Below are 23,798 nucleotides of genomic sequence, written 5' to 3' on the forward strand. Positions count from 1 at the left end.
CCCCCTGGTAGAACCTCAGTAAGCCAAGCTAACAGCACTGATCCATAGAAAGAATTCCACATCTGGAAAATCTTTGCTCCATCTGTGGTAGGTTTCCAGCCTTTTGCTCTTTCTCTTCCATTTCCCGTGACTTCAGCTTACCTCTCTTTTGTTTTCTTTAGTTAAATTAATCAACCCTTAGGGGTTTCAGGGTTTTATTTTGTTTGTTTTATTTTGTTTTGTTTTTAGGAGGAAGGAGAGCAAGAGAATACCCCACACTGTCTTCATGATTTTCTAGAATTTAGTCTCACTTCTATTTCTTGAAGTGTCTACATAAGTAATCTAGACAGTAAAAAATACAAATGTCTTTTCAACTCTGGAATTATATGTTAGAAATGCATTAGGTTAGATAGTGATTTTTACCTTTTTAAAATTTTTACTTTAATAGTTTTAATATTGTAAACTTCTAATTTAAGAGTCTTATTTTGTTTGTATCAAATGAATCAAATGATAGAAGTTAATATAATAGAACAGGTTAGATAGCGATTTTTACCTTTTTAAAATTTTTACTTTAATAGTTTTAATATTGGCTTTAATTCTAATTTGAGTCTTATTTTGTTTCAAATGATAGAAGTTAATATCATAGAACACATAGAAATAAAGTTACATATTTGTATCATAGCACTCACTGATATGATGTTTAATATAATTAAGAAGAGATGTTTACTGTTAAATTATTATCTCCCCAAAAATCCTCCTAAACCCTAAATACATTATATGGCATTGATGTTTGGATTTTCTTTTATTGTCTGTCTTTTCTTCCCTTACCTGCCCTTACACATTCTCACATGGAATCTCACCAAACTAAAGCTATATCTCCATGATCTCCAGCCCTAGCCTATCAGCCAAGCCACCTTTCTCATGTTCAGCAGCCCCTGAGACTCCATCACAGAAATACCCACCCTCTACATCCTGCAGTGTTTTTGCTAATACTGTTACCTTTCCCAGGAACTTTTTTTCATACTGTTTCCAGTATGAAATTTCTATATTTACCTCCCCTTTAAAGCTTTCCATGACCACCTCTGCTCTGAAATCAGCCCGCCCTATTCCCCAGAAAGCTCAAACACTAAACTTGAGATTCTCATAAGATTTTTATTCCTTTATGTTCCTTATAATTACTAAAGCTTATTCTCCCTATTATATCATAAAATCCATGTCCAGTTTATCTTTAAATGTCTTGCACCTAAAGGACACTCAATTATTTTTTGCTTGAAAGAAAAATAGCATTTTTAATTTAAAAATAAAGGCATACGGGACACCTGGGTGGCTCAGCAGTTGAGCATCTGCCTTTGGCTCAGGGCGTGATCCCACCGTCCCGGGATCAAGTCCCACATCAGGCTCCCTGCATGGAGCCTGCTTCTCCCTCTGCCTATGTCTCTGCCTGCCTCTCTCTCTCTCTGTCTCTCATGAATAAATAAATAAAATAAAAAATAAATAAATAAAGGCTCAGTTGGTTGAGCCTCTAACTCTTAGGGTTTTGTTCAGGTCGTGACCACGAGGTCCTGGATTAAGTCCCATATCAGGCTCCCCACTAGTGTAGAGCCTCTTTGAGATCCTCTCTCCCTGTCTCCCTTTGTCCCTCCCTTTACTAATACTCTCTCTTTCTCTAAAATAAATAAGTCTTTTTAAAAAAGAAAACAAAGGCATACCTATTTAATGCAATGTTTGTTAAAATGTACCTCATAATTTTCTTAATTTCTTGAAGAATGCTTCTTTAAGAATTCAGATTCCTAGATAACTCCAGGCCTGGAGGCTCATAGGCCAAAGAATCTCTAAGATAATATACTCCCCAGAGAGTTCTTGTCCACAATAAAGTTTGAGGCATCACTGGTTAATGTTAATGATAGTTTCCCATTTATTCTTCCTCCACATGCTTGCAATCTTAATATGTACCTCAAAGTTTGTACTTTGCATAACAAAGTCCTAAAGCTTAAGACAAATGATTGTGACACTGAATGACTATATTTATATTACATTATAAATATAACCAGAAATATCTCTGAATGTCTATTTTTAACAAATAGTGTACTGGACGTATAAAACTATTTAAGATACTATCCTCCAAGAGCTTACAGAAAAGGTGAGAGAAAAGATATGTGTGAAAAATTTATTGAACAAGCAAAGTAATCAAAGATGCCACATTATGTCATATAGTCGCAAATTTGCCACTAGTTAACTTACTCATCCAATCAACTAAAGATAACAACATGTTAAAGTAGTAAATGTAATTTTAAGCCCCACCCAGAGCAATTAGGCAGAAGAAGACAGGTGGGGGAGGGTGAAACAAAAGGCATCCAAGTTGGAAAGATAGAAGTAAAAATGTCACTACTTGCATATGCTGTGATGTTATACGTAGAAAACCCTAAAGATTCCATTAGAAGACTGTTAGAATTAATAAATGAATTCAGTAAAGTTGCAGGCTACAAAATTAATACAGAAAACTCTGTTGCATTTCTATACACTAATAATGAGCTATCAGAAAGAGAAATTAAGAAAACTATCCCTTTTGCAATTGCATCTAAAAAGATAAAAGACCTAGGAATAAATTTAACCAAGGAGGTGAAAGACCAATATATGGAAAACTATAAGACATTAATGAAAGAAAATGAAGAAGACACAAATAGAAAGCTATTTCATGTTCATGGATTGAAAGAATTAATATTGTTAAAATGGCTATACTATCCAGAGCAACATGCAGATTTAATGCATTTCCTATCAAAATTCCAGTGGCATGTCTCATAGAAATAGAACAAATAGTCCTAAAATTTGTACAGAATCATAGTAGACCCCAAATAGCCAAAGCAATCTTAAGGAAGAACAACAAAACCAGAGGCATCACCCTCCCTGATTTTAAACTAATTACAAAGCCACAGTGATTAAAACAGTGTGGCACCAGTATGAAAACAGATAAATAGATCAATGGAACAGAATAGAGAGCACAGAAATAAACTTACATATATAAGGTCAATAAATTTGCAATGAATGAGCCAAGAATATACAATGGGGAAAAAGATGGTCTCTTCAATAAATGGTGTAATTGGGAAAACTGGATAGCAAAAGTTGCATGGATACATGCAAAAGAATGAATGTACCTTCTTTCACTGTACACAAAAATTAAGATGGATTAAAGACTTAATTGTAAGACCTGAAGCCATAAAACTCTAGGAGAAAACATAAGCCAAAACTCCTTCACAAAAGTCTTGGTGATGACTTTTTTTAATCTGACTGCAAAAGCAAAACAACAAAAGCAAAACTAAACAAGCAGCACTATATCAAACTAAAGAGTTTCTGCACAGCAAAGGAAACCATCAACAGAATGAAAAGATAGCCTACTGAATGGGATAAAATATTTGCAAACCATATATTGATAAGGAGGAATTATCAAAAATATATAAAGAACTCCTACACCTCAATAACTAAAGAAATAAATAAATAACTCATTTAAAATATGAGTAGAAGATCTGAATTTTTTTTTCAAAAAAGACATGCAGATGACCAATGGGTACATAAAAAGATGCTCTACTTCATTAATCATCAGGGAAATGCAAATCAAAGCCACAATGAGATATTACCTCATGCCTGTTAGAATGGCTATTATCAAAAAGAGTAGAAATAATAAGTGTTGCCAAGGATGTGGAGAAAAGGGAACCTTGTATGCAAGTTCCTCAAAATAGGTTCCTCAAAAAATTAAAAATAGAACTATCATATGATCCAGTAATTTTGCCTTGGGGTATTTATCTTAAAAAGTGAAAATGCTAATTTAAAAAGATATATACACCTCCATGTTCATTGAACCATTGTTTATAATAGCCAAGATATGGAAATAGCCTATCAATGATTGAATGGAGATATATATGTATGAATACGACTCAGCCGTAAAAAAGAAAGAAATCTTGCCATTTGTGTCTACACCGATGGACCTCAAGGGCATTATGCTAAGTGAAGTAAGTCAGACAAAGAAAGAAAGATACTGTATAGTCTCTCTTATATGTGGGATATTTTATATATATAAATTTTTCTACAGCTCTATACTGTCTCCTAGAGCTAAACTTCCTCTTGGAATAGCCCAGCAAGTATTATCAAGAACCCAAATAACAGAATTCTGATCTCTATGAGATGAGGGGAGAGTGAGGGTGAAGAAGTAAACCACCACGCAGTGGTGACTCTGGACAGTCAGATGGCAGAAGGCAATGCTTTAGGGAAAAGGAAGAGATCTCAGGTATGAAGATGTTCAGTGAGGGACATGAGGAATGACACAAACAAACATTACCTAATTTGTAACTTTGTAATCCTAGAAATAGCCCAAGTGACCCTGAAAAATCACTACCACATATTGCTGAAAACTACTATGTTTTAATTCTTTAATAAGACTACAATCCTCAATTTGCCCTTAATGGGATGTATTTTCCCTTCTCCAGGTTAACTCAAGTCCAGCCAAATGTCAGCCCATCCAATTCTCTTTGCTACCCTCTTTCTCTCTCACTTCCTCCCTCCTCCAGTAGAAAGCTGAGGGCCAGGGGTTAAGGGTACAAGGGCTAGGAACAAGTGATGTTGCTATGAGCTGTTTTTCGTGCTCCTCTTGTTGTCTAGGGATTTACTTGGTCTAGACCTTGAGAACCCATCCCTTCAGAATGCTTCCAGCCTGCCGAGCAAGATAAGTTGTAACCTTAGGTGGCAAGATACTCAAGACACTCTAGACATTGAGCTGAGAGAGTTCACTGGGCTGGAGTGCTCCAGAGAGGATATGGGGGAGAGAAAAGCCTTGAAAACTGGGAAGGGAGATCACAGACAATTCTAGGAATGGAAAACTGTTGGCAAAGTTAGAGTAGTGGGAACGCACATGGCTCGATTATGAAATTGTGCAGCCTGGCCAGCTGGAGCATGGAGTTTGTGTTTGGAAGGAGAGAAAACTGGAAAAAAAATAGGATGGGTCCAGACTCAGCAGACCTTGAAGAGTGATTATAACTTTTACTAAGAATAGTAAATCTTATTAAATTAATCAGTGGTACTATCCCAGCTGCAAAGATCCAGACATCCTTATTCTAAACTCTATAGTCAGTAGTAAAGGAAAAAGAGGCATAAATTGTATTTTCATTTTTTTAGGGGTGGGGGAGGAGCAAAGGGAGAGGGAGAGAGAGAATCTCAATCAGGTTCCACACATAGCACAGAGCTAACGTAGGACTCCATCTCACAAGCTTGAGATCATGACCTGAGCCAAAAATTCCAAAATTTTTGGACCTGAGCCAAAATTAAGAGTCAGATGCTTAACTACCTGAGATACCCAAGCACCCCCAGATTTTTTTAGATGATGTACTACAATACCAGAAACCTATTAGATAATAACTACAATCACTATTCATAAGGACTTTTAATATGTATATATTACAGGTATTAAGTAAATGAGTTTGGAAAAAAAAAGTCAAAACTTTTGAGTTGTGCTTTTGCTTTTGGTGATATGTTTCTAAAAACTGAATTCTGCTTTATTATAATTCAACTATTGCTCATGATAATAAATAACAAGTTATAACATTAAGATAAAGAAGAGATATATGACTTTAGAGAACTAATGAAAATAGTCTCTTCTAAAGATCTCCAATTTTCAGATTTTAGAGCAAATCATCCTCCTAAGAAATGCTAACCATTTCCTAAAACTAGTTAGATAAAAAGGTTTACTTTAGAATAATTATATTTTACACTTAAATGACAAATTTGCCTGCTCTATTTCCTGCCACCATCCACCCTTTGTTTTTCTTTGAATATTTCAGTTTGCAGTGTTCTTGCATCACTGATGATCTATAGTCTTGGTGCCAGATGTGAACCACTCACTATGCATGAAACTGCAAAAGCAAAAATGCTTCCATTTCCTTTAAGCATTTTTTTCAATTTCCAAGTTGAAATATTAAGAATGCTTACCCTGTTGCTCTTCCATGTAAATAACAAATAGTAAGAAATGTGCAAATACCAACAATTGTTTAATTCAGAGGCTGATTAAATGCTGCACAGAAGAGTGTTTTTATCTTTTCTCTCCATCTAGATACACTGGAGCTAAAGTACCACCCACTGAAACACTCAAGTAATTACTATCTCTAGATATTTTATACATATATTTAGAGCAAGTTTTCCTAAACTGTTTATGGTGACCTCTTTTTTCCCCAGTCTCCTGGTGACACAGACCATTTTAAAATATAAAGAAAATAGAATACTAGAAAATAAAATTGAGAGGAAAAACACAAAACAAAAAAAAAAAAAATAGAAGCCCAAGTGTTTCATCATTAGATTCAACAGACATAAAATTACTTAAGGAAGTAATTCCAACTACTTTGTCCAATTACTATAAGAAGTTTCTAAATGCTTCCTCTAGATTTCTGTGCTCATCTCTGGCCCATTCATCCAGACTCTGACCAGCCATTAGCCTCACATTGAAAAGTCTCAAAGACCAAGAAGCCCAAGACAATAGGGAGTGTGAGGAAAAATTAGGGCCAGAACCCCCTGAGTCTCCAATTCAAGATTAAGGAAGCAGTGCATGCACCATGTTTCTAAAGTCTGTTAATGGGCGTGTTCCCTCCACAATACATACATACTTACATACAATACATACAATAAATACAATAAAAAAATAAAGACAAAAAAAGAAAAGGAATTTATCCAAAAGAAGCACTTGCTAACAATCTCCACTGCCCTTCATCATCTGCTTTTTTCTTCAGTAAGGAGTGTGCTCAACCTTCTCTGCAGATTTTTTTTTTCAGGTGAAGTTTGCAGACTGCTACTTCCTGTGCAGCGTAATTTATGCAAATAAGTTCCAGCTCCCATAATTCTATTTTTCCTTTTCTCAAGGCTATTCTTTTTTATTTTCTTCTCCTGGCTTGTATTTTTTAGCTTTTCATGCCATTCAGAAAAGTAAGAGTTTCATATTTTTCCTATTTTTTTCTCATTTAAAATATTTGCAGAGATTTTTGGCTTACTATTTATCAGGAAGAGTGTGAAAATTATGTGTTTTTTTTTGCTAATGTTAGCAAAATACCTGTTTACTTAAGTAATCATATTTTTAAGATTCCATTAGTGCCCCAGAAAGGAACATATATCCACACAAATGACATGTCCTAATATAATAGTGGAATCCAAAAGTAACCTGTCATTATTGAGTTTAAATCTTTTTATTGTTTTGGTTAATAACATGCCAATACTAATAATATTGAATGAAATTATACTAATAATCATTCAACACAGAGTTGAGTCTTTAATGATTCCATTCAAATAAATTTTATTATTAATAATATCTGAAGTGGGGATCCCTGGGTGGCGCAGCGGTTTGGCGCCTGCCTTTGGCCCAGGGCACGATCCTGGAGACCCGGGATCGAATCCCATGTCAGGCTCCCGGTGCATGGAGCCTGCTTCTCCCTCTGCCTGTGTCTCTGCCTCTCTCTCTCTCTGTATGACTATCATAAATAAATAAAAATTAAAAAATAAACTTACTAAAAAAAATAATATCTGAAGTGCCTTATTATAAAATTCTCATACAATTTGATCCAGTAACACAGCACTGGGATATTATTTTCATATATACATTCCATACATATCCCAAGCCAGTGATCATGCTCTAAGAAGCATATTCCCTCCCTGTGAAGACATATCTCCCTGTGAAGACTTATATCTGATGCTCAAAGATTCAGAGTTTTGATGATTTGCTTTTATTCTGGAATTTTCAGTGACATCAAAATTTGAACCCTGAGCCCCTATTTCCCAATTCTTTCACCTCCATATGTTCTGTAAAATGCTTACTTGTAAAATCCATTGATTTTTTTTTCACTTGGGTTGTTTCTATTTTGCTTTTTTTTTTTATTTGTAGAAGTGCTTAATATAGATATTAACTCTCCATTGGTTATTTATGTTGAAAATATTTCATTTTGCTCTTTTTCATCACCCCCAAAATAACCCTTATGTACCTTATAGTGAATCTCACCCCACCTTCACCCTCATCCCCAGCCTCTGACAAGCACTAAGCTAGTACTTTATCACTGTAATTGTGTCTTTTATAGAATTATCTGTAAATGGAAGAAGGTGCTGCCAATATTAACATACAGGTGTTTGTACAAACATATATTATAATTTCTTTTGAGTAATACCTGAGTAGATTTAGTTGGTAAGGGTATGTTTTAACTTTATAAGAAACTTACAAACTTTCAAATTGATTAAACCATTTTACATTCCCACCAGCAATATATAAGATCTTACCCAACACTTGATATGGTTAGTCTTTTTAGTTTCAGTGTGTAGTAGTAACGCAATGTGATTTTATTTTCCATTTCCCTAATGACTAATGAGATTGGATATCTTCATGTACTTATTAGCCATTCATATACCTCCTTTTGTAAAGTGTCATTTCAAAATTTTTGTCCATTTGTTAAAATCTGATTGTCTTTTTATTAAATTAAATTATAGGGCTTTTTCTATACTAGTAATTATATATATTCTGGATATATTTTCTCCTAGTCAGTGACTTGACTTTTTCTTTCCTGTGCAGCTTTTTTAAGAGGATAAAGGAGTTTTTTAATTCCAATTTATCCATTTTTTAAAATGATTGATGTTTAATGGATTCTAAGAAAGCTTTACCTAACTAAGGCCACCAAATTTCTTGTATAACTCTTATAGTTTTACTCTTAAATTACTACTATGGTTCATGGTTCATTTAGAGTTAGTTTGCTTAATGTGTGAGGTCAGAGCTAAGGTTCCTGTTTTTTCCATATGGCATCCAATTGTCCCAGTACTATTTGTTGAAAAAAGATTATTCATCCCCATTGGTTTACCTTGGCATCTTTATAAAAAATCAACTGAACATGTTGTATGGCCTATTTCTGAAATCTTTATTCTGTTCCATTGGTCTATATGCCTATCCTTAAATCATCCTGTTTTAATTACTGTAGATTTATAAGTCTTGAAGTCAGGAAGTGTAAATCCTCCAATACTGCATCTCTTTCTCAAAAAAAAATTTTGGTTCATTTAGGGCCTTTATATTTCCATATTAATTTTAGAAAGAGCTTGTCAGTTAAAAAATGAAACTTCCAGAATTTTGATTGGTATTGTTTTATAGATAGTTTGAGAAGACTTCACATCCTAACAATATTTATTCTTTAAATCCATGAACATGGTATAAGTCTCTATTTATTTAGGTATTTAATTTCTTTTAGTAATGTTTTATAAAGCATTCAGTGTATAAATTTAGGTATACATATTTGTTAAATATATCTCTAAGTATTTCATATTTTTTGAAATGTTGTAAATGAGACTTATTAATTGTTCACCGCTAGTAGGTGGAAATACAATTGATTTTTTTATATTAACCTTAAATCCTGTTAAATTCACTTTTTATTTCTAGTTAATCTGACTAGAAATTAATCAACTTCATTGATCTTTCCAAAGAATCATCTTTTAATTTCTATTGTTTATTTTCAATTTCAGTTATTTCTACTCTTATCTTTATTTCCTTTCTCCTGCTGGCAGTTCCAGAGCTGCTGTTATTCTAAGACTAATTTGGTCCTCCTAGAAAAGAATGACCCTTCTAGGGATTTCTACCTTAGGCCCCGTATTACGTGAGGTCTCATCATGCTGACTGGTGGAACAGAAACTAATCCCAGCCCTGTGTGAGCTTTAGGATGTTATCTGCTCATTGACTTCCAATATTTTTTCCCCAAGTTTTGGGAAAATTCCTTCTGCATCTGTGCAGATCAGTATTCAGTAAAAGCCTGGGGAGACTTCTTTGCAAATTTGCAGAGCTTACAATGTTGCTCTTTTTTCTTTGGCACTCTGACCTGCAAATTCTAGCTGCCTCAGTCTCCATAAACTCTGATGTCTATCACCTCAAGTTATGTTTGATTTTCATCTTTCTACTCTGTGGCCAGAAAATAAGGCAGTAAGCTGCAGCAATGGTAAGCTCATCTTTTCTCTCTCTCTCTCTCTCTCTCTCTTCCAGAAATCACAATCTGGCATTACCTATTATGCAATTTCTGAAAAACATTGTCTTATATTTTGTGTGTGGAGGGGGGGTGGTAGTGGTGGTGGTATACCATCAGGATCACTTCATGGACAAAAACTAATGCAACCTGTAAAATAACTTTTTATGAAAACATTCAAACCTGTTAGTACTGGCAGTGTTTTGGGGATCCTTTAATAAATAACATTTATTAATAATATGGCTGAAAAGGTATAATCAATAGGTTGTATTAACACAGAAAAAATATTTGTGTTCCTCTTTGGTCTGATTTCGGAATTATCCCTGAATGCATATGCTTGAGTATACCATTAAGTCATCAACCCAAATTGCTTTTGATTTTATTATTAGTATAGCATATTATTAGAGGCTATTGATAATTGTTAAGATCCAGAAGATAATCATGCATTCTTTATAGAGATGTGGCAGTGAGTTTACATGAAGGTAAAATAAAGCATTTGGATTTTTTTTTCTTAGAAGGAAGTCTTATAACTCAGAATCAGTAAGAGGTTGATTTTTTTTGCAATGTCAATATAAAGACACATATAAAACTAGTATGAACTGAAATAAATGCAATTTAAAAGCAATTCAAGGGATGCCTGGGTGACTTAGTGGTTGAGCACCTGCCTTCAGCCTGGGGCGTGATCCTGGAGTACTGGGATCGAGTCTCACATCGGGCTCCCTGCCTGGAGCCTGATTCTCTCTCTGCCTATGTCTCTGCCTCTCTCTCTGTCTCTCATGAATAAATAAATAAATAAATAAAATATTTTAAAAATAAAGAAAACAAAAGCAATTCAAGTAATCGTAATATACTCTAATTCTTAGTAAGCAGAGAAATTACATCACTGTAATTCTATGTCATACTGTTGGACTCCTTTAATTCATAATACATTGGAATTTTATACTGTGAAGAATAAACAATAGGAGAATAGAATGACAAAAGGAAGAATAAAAGGAATAAAAGAATATGAAGAATACAAGCAAGGAAATGTCCTTGCTAAATTTCTTCCTAAAGTTTTAACTGTGTCTAAAATTTATTTTACCAGTAGATATTCTATCCTTTGTTAAACAATATAAATTATAGATATATTATTTCTTTGTACTTGTGTTGGTGATGTATCCTTATTGATTTTTCTATAGAATTAAAAATATTTTAACCTTCTGAAATCATGACACAGAAAAAAATATGAAATCATTACATTAAAAAAATTCTGAGAGCATCACTACTTCCTCTTCCCATTCTCTAGTACTTTTTCTTTCCTGTCTTTCTTGCCAAAATTACTAGTATAGCCAACTAGAGCCGAGTGGTCAACAAAAAATAGAAAGGAAGTAATTGAGAGAGTAAACCAAAACAAACAAATGAACAACTCCAAGGAAACATATTCGAAGCAACTTGAAAATAGCTTGAGGAAAGTATACAGAGGGACAATTTATTTACTAATAGGTTAGAGTCTATAGGCATACTTTTTAGAAGAGGAAAGAGACCCCTACCCCAGTAGAGCTGATTAACATTTTTGTTCCACTTCAGCAGGACAGGTCCCATCCTGTGTGAATCTGTATACTTTACTTCCATCTCTCCTTCCATACCAGAATCAGGGATCTACTCAATCCCCTTTTTAGCAATTGTGAAAATGCTGTCCTAAGATCACAAAGCTATTAAGGAGCAGGACTGAAATAAGGTCTGTCTCTGCCTTAGTCTATTTGGACTGCTTTAACAGAATGCCATAGACTGGGTGACAAAAACAGCAGAAATCTTCTTTCCCAGTCTAGAGGCTGTGAAGCGAAGATCAAGGTGCCAGCAGATGTGGTGTCTGGTGAGGATTTACTTCATGGTTCATAGACACCATCTCCTAGCTGAACCCTCACATGGAGAAGGGGCAAGGACTACCCCAGGTTCTCTTTTATAGGGCACTAATCCCATTCATGATGGCTCACCTCTCATGACCTAATCACCTCCTAAAGGCCCCACCTTCTAATACCATCACATTGGGGATTAGGTTTCAACATGAGTTTGGAGACAAACACATTCATTATATAGCAGTTTCCTTTCTCACAGGTAAGGTGACTTTTCTCAGCCCAGGTGAAGAAATTTATTTCAGAAAGCGTAGTTAGTAATGAGATTCAGTAGTTAAAAATGAAAGAAGGTACTATTGTGTTAGTCAGAACGTTTTTCTTTCCTCATATTCACTTCTTGTTTTATTATACCCTTGCCCCTTACACATTTATTCAACAGTATTCCCCCAACAAATTGATTTTACTCTGAAAGATAGTGTATATATTTGATACATATCAGGAGTTGTAGAGAAATAGTTTCTGAACATCTTTGATTGCTAATCCCATTAGTTTCTGATATATACATTTATTTATAAATATACATACATTTACTTATAAATTTTATCCATAAATCACTGTGCTCTGTATATTAGAAAAATAGAAAGTTCAAAGAGCTAAGTAAATAGACATAGATTCTAAGATTTTCTTCTTGCCTTCCAAGGCAATCTCCACAAGTGGAGATTGGAGATAACCAATTTGAAGAACTGTCATTGTGATCTATTGGTCTATCAAGCATTAATAGATATCTAACTGATGGTGCAAACAACATTACCTTGAACCCTTTGGTTGAAAATACTTAACAATTTATCACAGAAGAGATTCTCAACCAAACTGAATGTAATCCTAAGGGTTCCAATTGTAGGAGCAAATTAACAAAACTGCCACTCGCACCAGAGCAAATGTACTCAAGATGGTCATGTTAAATAAGCAAAATTCAAAATGAAAACAGAGATTGGCAGCACGTAACCCATATGCTAGGTGTTATTCATTGGGAAAAACAGAAACCATCTATGTAGTCCTCAGAGTTACCAAACTTTCATACTACAAATTTCGTCATGGGCTTTTAGATACCTAGATACATAATGGAAAACTCCTTTTGTGGAGTTACAGCCCTGTAGGCAGACCTATTATGCCAGGGTAGGCACTGTCATTCACTTAACCTGTTGTGCTGTTGCAGGGGCTAGGTCTCTCACAGGACTTAACCAAATGGGGTTTTAATAGTTTCCTTCCTGTTCCAAAGACCCAGATCTAAGCATGGCATTGACTCTTAATAAACATTCCATTTCCCATCATTAGTCATACTATTTCGAGAGAGCCTACTAGCTAGCACTTTGGGTAATCCTAATGTTCTAAGTACTCCAAAGGAAGCTTAAATGAGTTGTATCAGCAAATAAGAGTGGCCATAAGACCACAGGCTTAGAAAAGGAGTCCCTAACATTAGATCAAAGTGTATGGGACCTAGAAACATTATAACATTAAAATTTTTGCTTGCATTAAGAAAATTAAAAATTATAAATTAGACAAAATTAGATAAAAACTATAATACATTATCAAAATGGGATGGTTTTCTTAGATGGACAATATTAGGGACATACTTGCATGAAAGTCTCTACCTTAATATACAAACAAGAGTCCCCCAGGTCAAAGAGCAGCTCCACCAATGGCTGAAACTAGCTTTTTATCACAAGAAAAAGGAACTAAGAAGCAATCAACGCATAATGTTGCTATCCTCATTTCTTTTATAATTCCCAGCAGGATCTTGAAAAAAATCAATAAACTTCTCATATTCCCACTTTCCCCATCTGCCAAGTTGAGATAACATTAACTATGATATACAATCCTCACCTCTCAGTCAGAAGAGACTTGGATTATTTGAAATTTGTAGAAATAAAACTTGAGGGGTTATTCTATAAATGGTGAATTTTGAAAAGCACTTCTGTGTGGAATATTTCTTCTACTACAGAACAAAAGAAAAAAATAAAAATAATTTAAAATTGGCAGTGTATTAGATGGTTTTTACATCATACCAATGATATGTGGCTGAGACTCATTTATAAGGAGTCGAAACATCTTCACAATGAAATTTGAATGTAATGAGTTTTTAGAAATGAGGAGTCAAGTTGCCAGCCCTACTTTGGAATATGGTTAAATCAATAATTAAAGCCCACCTTGTGGGCAGCCCCGGTGGCGCAGCGGTTTAGCGCTGCCTGCAGCCCAGGATGTGGTCCTGGAGACTGGGGATCAGGTCCCACATCGGGCTCCCTGCATGGAGCCTGCTTCTCCCTCTGCCTGTGTCTCTGCCTCTCTCACTCTCTGTGTTTCTCATGAATAAATAAATAAATAAATCTTTAAATAAATAAAGCCCACATTGCTTGAAAACATATAGCTGTGCTCCACTTCTCTGAAGTATAAAAGCTACATTTATGCTGGTAAGTTTCCATATATATATATACCTCTTAGGAGGTTAGGTCTATGGACTGTTCTACCAAGTGGAACCTGTGCTTAGAATAAGTAGGCTTTCACTGCTGAGATGAGCTATAGTGAAATACTAGGAGGATTTTCTTCAAAGAGCATGTCACAGAGGAGAAGGAGGGTATTTTAGAACACTTTGGAGATCAGACTTGAGTACCCTATTATTAAACAGTATGTGTTGACTAGGCCTTGGTTATCTTGACTCACTGCCCTTCAATTTTCATAGCTGGGATCATCTAAAACCCATCTGAGACTCAGGCTTCTTCCACACCATGGGCCCAGTGGCCATTTTATATGACTAAGACTAAAGAGTACCTTAGTATCAGCTGAGCGTACATAAGCCCTAATGGGTCATTATCATCACTGTCATTAATTTATGAGCAATCAGTTGATCGGGAGGCTAATGAGCTTTGAATGCAGACAGCCCTGGGTATGAATCCTAGGTCTGCCATTTACTCTCTGAACTTTCTCACACCTCTTCTTTCTGCCCTCCAGTTTCCTCATCTCTAAAGAGGAAATAAATAACACCTCTAGGGGTCGGTCTATCTACATGTCATAGGTATTCAACAAATGTTGTTTCCTTTTATTGCTCCCTTTCTTTTCTGTGTTTAGGTATAAAAAGACTTCATGCCATTACAGCCAGTCACTTTGCATGACTCATACAATCAGTTATTGATATTCATGCTGGGAATGGCTTTATGTTGTAAATCTAGACTGGAAATTTAGGTGAGGTTGGTGTTTAAGAGGAGCTAGGAATCCAAGCTACCTTTTCCTTCTTGGTGCTCCTATAACGCTTTGTACACACTTCTATCATAGAACATGTGACACTATTTTGAAATGATTTGTGGTCAGTGGGATTTCTCCTCAAAGACAGAGTCAATGTCTTATTCATCCTCAACTTTTCCACACCTAGCTCAGAGTATATAGTTCACTACTTGTGCTATGGTTACTTCATGCTGTTCCTCTACAAACCAGACCTGTCCTGGTCAACCTGACCAGAAAATGAGTCAACCTGTTTCAAGATGCCCAGACTTCTTTGAAGGAGGAACACATACGTGCACACATGCACATGCACACACACATACATGCACACACAGAATTTGGTACTTGTTTTAAAATGGAGCCATGTGTTAGGCAGTCCAATTTTTTGAGATTTTTTTTTTAAATGGAGAGTTTTGCCTCGGAAATGGCTCCCACGGGCACCGAGGTCTACATATCTCAGTTAGTACTTGTTGCCTTCTGATTTATGAGCACCCCAGTGAAAAGGCAAAGAAGACAATATCGATCAAGACACACATTTTCAGTTGGAGAGACTCATGAGCGTTAATAATTTGGGAACAACATGATTGAAAACACCTGGGTTACTAATAAGCAGTGCCACAAGTGTTCTAACTTGTGAGCACAATCATGCTATTATAATGATCATCCTTTGTATAATTAAGTTGTCAAAGTTGATGGGAAAGAGGTTGCAAGCTGTAGAAATTTGGAGACTCTGGAGATCAGTGTGGGTTGAAAATGATTTCATGTATAAAAATAATTATGTTAATAATTAGTACTCACATGGTACCTTGCAATTTACAAAGTGCTTTTACAGCATTTTCTAATTTTGCAAAGGTTATGAACTAGCCCTTAGATAGTATGTGATGCCAACAGTAGGCCGCCATGCCAAACCTTGAAAGTTAAAAGATGGCATTTAGGGGATAGTGAGAGGGAAGAGGAGCAATGCTGCACTACAAAGCAGAAAATCAGCCAAATTCATTGGCAAAGCAATAGATTTACTCGGCATTTTAGAAAGTCAAAAACAGATCTTGTAAAAGAAGCTGTTGGCCCATATTTTGATTTCACGGTGCTCGGCAGTTTTATTCTTTGGGGCAGAGTTTTGGGTGTGCAATTATAACGATGACGTTGGCTTGGTTGGAGCTGAAAGATTCCGAAAACCAGGGGACATGTGGACCTTCTTTAGAGGCAAAACCTAGAAATGTTTGATTAAACCACTTAAAGCAGGTAGAAGCATAGTGAGAAGGGAGACAGGAGGAGGTGACTAATGTTTCCTTTAAAACCCAAGCATCCATTTCCTAGAGAGAATCCAGACAGATCTGCAGGATGCGCACTGCAGCCCTACCTGCCCTCCCTCCCCCGCAACCAAAGGTTGAACACTGGAGGTCAGAAACAGCCTCATCTACAACCGCGAGGCAATAAAACCCCAAGACGAGTGGGTCACATGCAAACGTGGATGCGAATTCACCTCCCTGCCCCCCCTCGTGTCCCGTCCCCCCCCCCCCCCGCCCCGGCTCTGCTTTCCCCGGGAATGCCAGGTGGAGCTGGATCGCCAGGCCAGGAGGCAGGTAGTAGAGAGGCGGGCGGCCGCGCCTGCAGGGAGCCGAGTCGCTGGCGCCCGCGGGGAGCCAGAGCCGCCCCCCTCGAGCCCCGGAGGCCGCCGGAGCGAGCGCGCGAGCGTGCCGCGGGCCCGCCTGCGAGCCCTTCCAGATGGGGCCGCCGCGCGCGCCTGGCCGCGCTCCAGGAGGCCGCCCGCAGTCAGCGCTCCCCGGCCGGGCCGCAGCGCGAGCCGCGGGGCGGGCGTCCTGAGGGCGCACGGCGGTGCGCGCCCTGCCCCGGCCCCGCCGAGGGCGCCCGCAGCCCGAGCCCCAGCCCCAGCCCCAGCCCGAGCTCCAGCCCGACGGGGACCCCGGGGCGCGCGGCATGGCCCGGCCCCCGAGAGCCCCTCTCCGGAGGTCCTTCAGCGACCACATCCGAGACTCCACCGCTAGGGCCCTGGATGCGATTTGGAAAAACACCAGGGACAGAAGGCTGGCAGGTGAGGGGCGAGCGGGGGGCGAGGGGGGCGAACGGCACGGAAAGCCATCCAGGGCGCAGCCGCAGGTGCCAGCTCCGGTGACTCGGGGTCTCATGGGCTGCAGAAAAGTTCATCACTGTCACGCCCGTGCTTTCCAGCTCTCCATCTCCCTTCTCTGCTATTTAACGTCGCTGGGATGGTTGTGGTTTTTTTTTTTTTTTTTTCCCTCTAGTGCCTCTCTGGTTTCTGGCCTGATTATTTCTAGATAAGGTTTTATGGGAGGCGTGTGTGTGTGTGTGTGTGTGTGTGTGTGTGTGTGTGTATGTGTGTGTTGTTCTTTTTTTTTTTTTTTTAACCTTGAAAAGAAAAGCAAGGTCCTTTTGAGTGTCAGGAAATCATGCGCGATGAGCAGCTGCAGCGGGAAGCACCGAGCTCTGCAGCGCTGGTGGGGTCCCCGTGGGGCTGGTGTGGCCCCAGGTGGCCCGGTCTCTGCAGGAGAGCGGCCTGGAAGGTCTGTGTGTCAGTGGAGTAATCTGCGCTGCTTCCCCGGGCGAAAGCCTGCTGGTATTTCCTCTGGCAGCCTGGAGCTGCTCTGAGTTCCAAGAGGGTGTCAGGTATGCTGGAGGCAGGCGTTTGAAATATAATAAAACATAAATACAAACACAGTGGTGCAATTCAGATGTGCTAGGGCTCGTGTGACATTGCAACCAAGTGGCAGATGGTGTTTCAAGGGGGACACTAAAGAAACAAGGACTTCTGCTTTGGTCCTGGTATTAAGAGTATGAATTGATAGAAAAAGCAGCTAGCAATAAAATAATCTCTGAATTCTAGAAACGTATCCTACTCCTGTTTCATGGCTCCTCCTTGTTGGCTCTGTAAGTCCCTGTATTTATGTCATCTACGTGAATCGGTCAGAGATGATATTTTCTTAACCTTTTTGGTTAATCCAGTAGTTTTTCATACTCGCTATGAAGTTCGGAATTGTTAAAAATATTACACGTGGCCTCCAAGTGTCAACAGATTTCTGTGCTGTATGTTCTTGATAAAAGGTCCTTTGACTTTCACATCACAGTCCTGACGTGACTTGAAAAGGAGAACTTTAAGGGTTGTGATTGTGATAACCGATTATGAAGATAACATGCTAGTTATATTTGCTTGTGAGGCTGTAAGCTTGTCCTTAATGCTCATGAAAATCTTTCTGTTTGTTAAACTAAACAATATTGCCCAATACATGGCAGGGTAAACAATGTCAAGTCTAATCATAAAGTAGGGGAGACAGGGCAAAATATTTTAGACTTAGCCATTTTATTATGGCTTCAGAATAAATATGATACCTTAAAGAAATCCAACTTTCTGATAAGTTTTTTTCTGTATTATCTAGTGATAACAGTTTGCAATTGGCCAGAGGAAGTTTAAGAAATAAGATATAGGACTATAAAATCTACAACTATAACTGGTTGGCTCTTTAAAAAAAAAAAAAAGTAGATCTTTCATTGCTGTCTTCTTTGACAGATCCATTGTCACAAGTGGAAAGGTTCCATAAATAATATCTTATTAAAGACAACACAAAAATATCTTGTGGTTTGGTGTTTCAACTCAAGAGTAAGACTAAATCAAACACTCCTGCCTCCCAAGGTTCCCCTTATATTTTCATAAAGGATGAGATTTTGATAGCTGTTGACCTCCTAGAATAAGGATATTATCCCTGGAAAGTCACTTCCTCCGTCTTGTCATTTGTCTGCATATGTGTATGTATCTATACACACACCCACACACACACACACACACACACATCCATACATAGAGTGTATATGGGCTCAAAAATGTAGCAGCGAATGAAAAACACTTAAAAGTAGTTACTTTTTATGTATGATGAAAATTAAACATTTCCACAGCTCTAACAGCAAATAGAAATTTACCTGCTTCAGGTCTGCTGAAGAAAGAAATTCTTTATATTGCCCAGTTTTCCTAAGATGAAAATGACCTATTAGGTAATTCACACAGTAGAGAATCCAGGTACTATACTTGAAAAGAAAGAATTTTGGCTTCTACGACTGACTGATTACTGCGGAATTGGACCCTTTTCATGCCTCCCCTATGCTTGGCACATGGCTCATAGCTCAATCAGTGTTTGTCAGATGGAGACCAATTTGGTGCACATCCAGAGCTCAAGAGCACTTACTTTTCTCCTTCCCCACAAACTTCTCTGTACTCGAACTTCCTCCTGACCAAAGGCTAACTAAAACCTGTGAATTATCCACAAAAAGTCACTTCTCTAAACATCAGATACAATCTTTGTTATACATCGTACCCCTTTTCCCTCTGTTGCAGATTGGAGAGCAGTAGAAAGTCCAAATCTCCTGCTTCACTTTATGTTGTGAAATTAATGAAGTGACAGATAAATAAGTGTTTTGAAGCCTCTGAGGAAATACTTCTTTTTAATAGTACCTGAAATGATATTTTCATGATGACCATTACTTTGATGACTTTCATCAAATCTCTCAAAAACTAACTTGAGTTTGCAGTTTCTTCCAGAGGTTTAACATGTTTGGCCATGGGCCAAAGTTTTAGGTTTCCTTGTTGGGTATTTTCTCTCTCAATCAATCAATTTCACTGGCTCTCCGTGTGTGTGTGTGTGTGTGTGTGTGTGTGTGTGTATCCCTCTGTGTCTCTCCCACACACGCAAATACACACACTCTCCATAACGCAATTGTCCCTAGTTCTTCTACCCCAAATGATGTCATGTATGAAAACCATCACTTATATTTCCTTACCTTAAAATCCCTTACATATCAAACAAGAAGTCTGCCTATTATTTTCAAGGATCCCTATCCTTATGTAAACAAAATACAGAATTGCTGCTAGGAAAAGACCTTCAAGCTGTAAGGAGTGATGGAACAGACTGTCTTAATTGTATCCTCCTTTACATGGAATTGCCTTTCTCTGTCCAACCACAACCCACAGGGTTTCCTTTACTCCTTTTCTCTCTCTCTGACCATCATTCCCAAACCCATATGTACACAGTCTCTCTTCTAAAAGCAGGAGATGGGGCCTCATCTTCTGGTGACTCAGCTGGCTAAGCATCTGACTCTTGGTTTTGGCTCAGGTCATGATCTCAAGGTCTTGGGAGTGAGCCCTGTGTTGGGCTCTGTGCTCAGCAGGGAGTCTGCTTGAGATTCTCTCCCTCCCTCTTCCTCTGCTCTTCCCCCCAAAAAATAAAAATAAAATAAATCTTAAAAAAAGCAGAGAATGGCATCTAGTTTTCAGGAAATTACAACTTTGAGGTTAACAGTGGGTGATGGAAAAGGTAGATAGCCCTACTCTGGACGAATTGTCCATCCATCATGAACCTCTTCCTTGCCCCTCACAGCTCCTCTCCTCCCTCCCCTTGGGTACACAACTCCTAGGCTTTGGGGTGTATTTCAGTCCTGAAAACCTGTTACCATTATAATACTCTTAAATAGGGCTTCTTAGCCTTTTTTGTGCTAATGGATCTTTTTAGCATTCTGGTGAAGCCTGCAGATCCATTTTTCAGAATAACACTTTGTGATGTATAAATAAAATACATAGAATTATGAAGGAAATCAATTATAGTGCAATATAGTTATCAAGGTATTCCAAACACAAAATTGTGGTATAGTAATAGAAAATGAATGAGGTTACATAATAGACTCTGATGTTTAAAATATAGGGAAATAAATATAAGTTAAATATTTTGTAAAGATACTAGTGTACAGATGGTTATTGTTAGCTAGAATAAGAGCATTAAACTCTACAATAGTCTTTGATTCATCTCCTTGTCACTAACCATTATAGATAGAACACTGGGGAGCAGCATCCATATCTAGGTCAGCAATGTGCAAACTTTCAACTTTACTGTTCGGTGGCTGAATGGGGCCAGCAGTGACGTCATGTGAACATCTGTGGATGTCCATTGCACAAAATCCACAATCACGTGTGATCTGGAGCAAGTTTGTTAACCACCAAAACTGCGGAGTAGGAATGAATATAAATGATATTTTGTGATATTTGCATCAACTGTGTCTGATATGCGAAAGTCTGGTTTCTATTGGTGACAAGTCACAGGGACAGCTAATACCATTGTGCATGAGATGAGGGGAGGTGACAGTTTGTCCACATTCAAAATTGAAAGAAATAGTAAATTCCAATTAGAGTTTCATGCAAATAAAATATGAAATTTGTCTTCATCCAAGTTCCTAGGCAATCTGAATTCTACTTGTAGACCCTAGATTAAGAATCCCTGCAGCGGTTTAGCACCACCTGCAGCCCAGGGTATGATCCTAGAGACCCAGGATCAAGTCCCACGTCAGGCTCCCTGCATGGAGCCTGCTTCTCCCTCTGCCTGTGTCTCTGCGCTCTCTCTCTCTCTCTCTCTCTCTCTCTCTCTCTCACTCACTCTCTGTCTCTCATGAATAAATAGATAAAATCTTAAAAAAAAAAGAATCCTTGCTTTATCCGTATTGTAACTTCCAAGTACTTCTAGTTAGACATTCTCATAGACTGGGATGTTGGGCTCTCCTATGTGAGATGGCTGGAATACATTGATGTATGTCCAACAAAGCTCCACAATCAAGTTTGGACTGATGTGCCAATAAGACTGCCGCTAAGGAAAAATAAGAGACACTAACATTCAGACTGGAGAGAGATAGGCTAAAAGAAAGGCAAAACTCCCAACTACACACATGTACAATAGCTTTCACCAGTTTGCAAAGTGGAATAGATAAATAAACCAAAAAGAAATTAAATATCAGCCTTTATTTAATGGCATCCAATAAGGTAAGAACAGTTTATACAGCATAAGCCACATTGGTTGTTTAAAAAGTGTTCAATCTAGTCTGTAAGAGAAATATGACATGTAAGGGAGTAAAAATGTAAAAGCCTCAGCCTTTTGTGGGGCATGTGTTACTACTTCCATAGCTAAACATTTTAAACAAGGAAGAAAACTGAATTGTCTATGAAGGAGGTGGGAAAATTTAGACAAATCTCAATCCAAGTGAGATTCAATGGACATAGAATAAATTCAGGTATCTACACTGGGTTGGATCCCATGGGGTATTCTGTTGAGTGTTCAGTATCTTGTCTTTTGTGAAATAAAGTTTTACATTTCAGCTGACCAGGTCTCCAATTCACCAGCAAAACGAATGTTTGACATGCTCTGTAGTACTTTGGCTCTCAATTCAATGGGGCATCAGGAATTCTGGCCCACTTCCCATGATGAGAAACCACAAACACTGACTTCTGTGAACTGTCTTCTGCTCATTGGTTCACAGTGAAAAGCAAGTAAGGGCATATATAATGCCTTTTAACCAAGAATGATGTATGCCTCAAAGTATGCAGGCTCCTCCAGTAAACAAAGACTTCCCTGGGTGTATGCAATACTATGTAACATTTTAAAGGGTCTAAAAGACCACCATCAACGTGCTTCATGAGACCCTGTCACATTTCTGGAGGGTAGATGTAGCATGTATCTATTAAAATAGATATTAGTCTTTCAATAAAAGAGAAGCGTGTTGATGTCGAGGTCAGCTTTGATGAGAGAAAACATAATATATTGGCTAGGAGAGCTGACTATGACATCAGACTTCCGGGTTGGAATCCTGGCTCTTGCACTGGATAGCTTTGGGCAAGTCAGTCTGTTTCTTACCAATATAAAGAGGTTGAACATAGATAGTACTTATGTCATAAAATTGTTTCAAAGTTTAAATGAGTAGAGTACTTAGAAGAGTCAGTGGCATATAGTTAAGTACTTCATCAGTTTGGGTTTGTTATATAACGCTTCTTTTCTTTTCCCTGTGCCCTAAATCCATAGAAGCTTCAACCTACTAGCATGATACTGCTATAATTTGTCTAAGTCTATTGGGAGAAAATAGTTCAACCAATCCAAAAATAGAAAATAAAAGATAAAATATCAATGCCAAATGGAATTTATTTCCGTACCTCTGGAAGGAAAAAAAAAAAAAAAGAAAACAAGAAAAAATCTAATGAAGGTGACTTCTGTGAAGACCTTGTTGAATTCCAAAATGAGATGACTGGTGAAAATAACTGTTTTTACACATCGGTGAAGAAATCAGCCCTTGCATGTGACTTTGTCAAGCTGCATATACAATATCTGAACGTCTCCCCAAGCGAGTTGGAACCTGCTTTGAAAATTGCTATATAGATGGAGCCAAACATGGAAAAGATCAACAACACAAGCAGGCTGGGGTTTCAAGCACGTGGCGCAGCTGTGGTATGGGAAAAAAGTATGCTAAATGTCAGGGCTGCCACTTGAAAGGGATATTTGGCCACCTCCCTTTCTGGAGCAAAACTTCTACGACTTTCTTCATTTAAAATAGTATGTGTAAAGCATCTGCAAATTTTGCCAAAGGTCTGTATAATTATAATAACAAAACGTGTCCAAGGTCAAAGGCATGGTAGAAGGGATATATTAATTAGTCACAGGTATGCTTAAGGATCTGAAGCTAAATAATAAAGTCAAAACTTGACCTAAAGGAATACTCTACTGCAAGTTCTCTATTCAAGAGGAATTAATTAAGGTATAGATTGAAGTTACACTTGTTATTGTATATGTTCTCCAATTTCTGATTATAGTCACTTTCTTTTAATAATAATTTATCATTCTTGTTTATTGAAGTATAGCTGACACACATTGTT

General features: G+C 37.7%; 1 protein-coding gene across 8 annotated transcripts in view; it reads left to right on the forward strand.

Moving 5' to 3' along the window:
* Positions 1-23,798, forward strand: part of DLC1 (DLC1 Rho GTPase activating protein) — a 409,505-nt gene that overhangs the window by 215,953 nt on the left and 169,754 nt on the right. The window contains exon 1 of one of the 8 annotated variants that reach the window (XM_055334967.1): positions 17,033-17,144. The exons of the other annotated variants lie outside the window; for them this stretch is intronic. The gene's annotated coding sequence lies outside the window, so the exon portion shown is untranslated. Of the gene's footprint in view, positions 1-17,032; positions 17,145-23,798 lie in introns of those variants that run through there. 8 annotated transcript variants of the gene reach the window in all.

The sequence above is a fragment of the Nyctereutes procyonoides genome, unplaced genomic scaffold, assembly GCF_905146905.1.
Source record: "Nyctereutes procyonoides isolate TBG_1078 unplaced genomic scaffold, NYPRO_anot_genome, whole genome shotgun sequence".
Classification (NCBI taxonomy): Eukaryota; Metazoa; Chordata; class Mammalia; order Carnivora; family Canidae; genus Nyctereutes; species Nyctereutes procyonoides.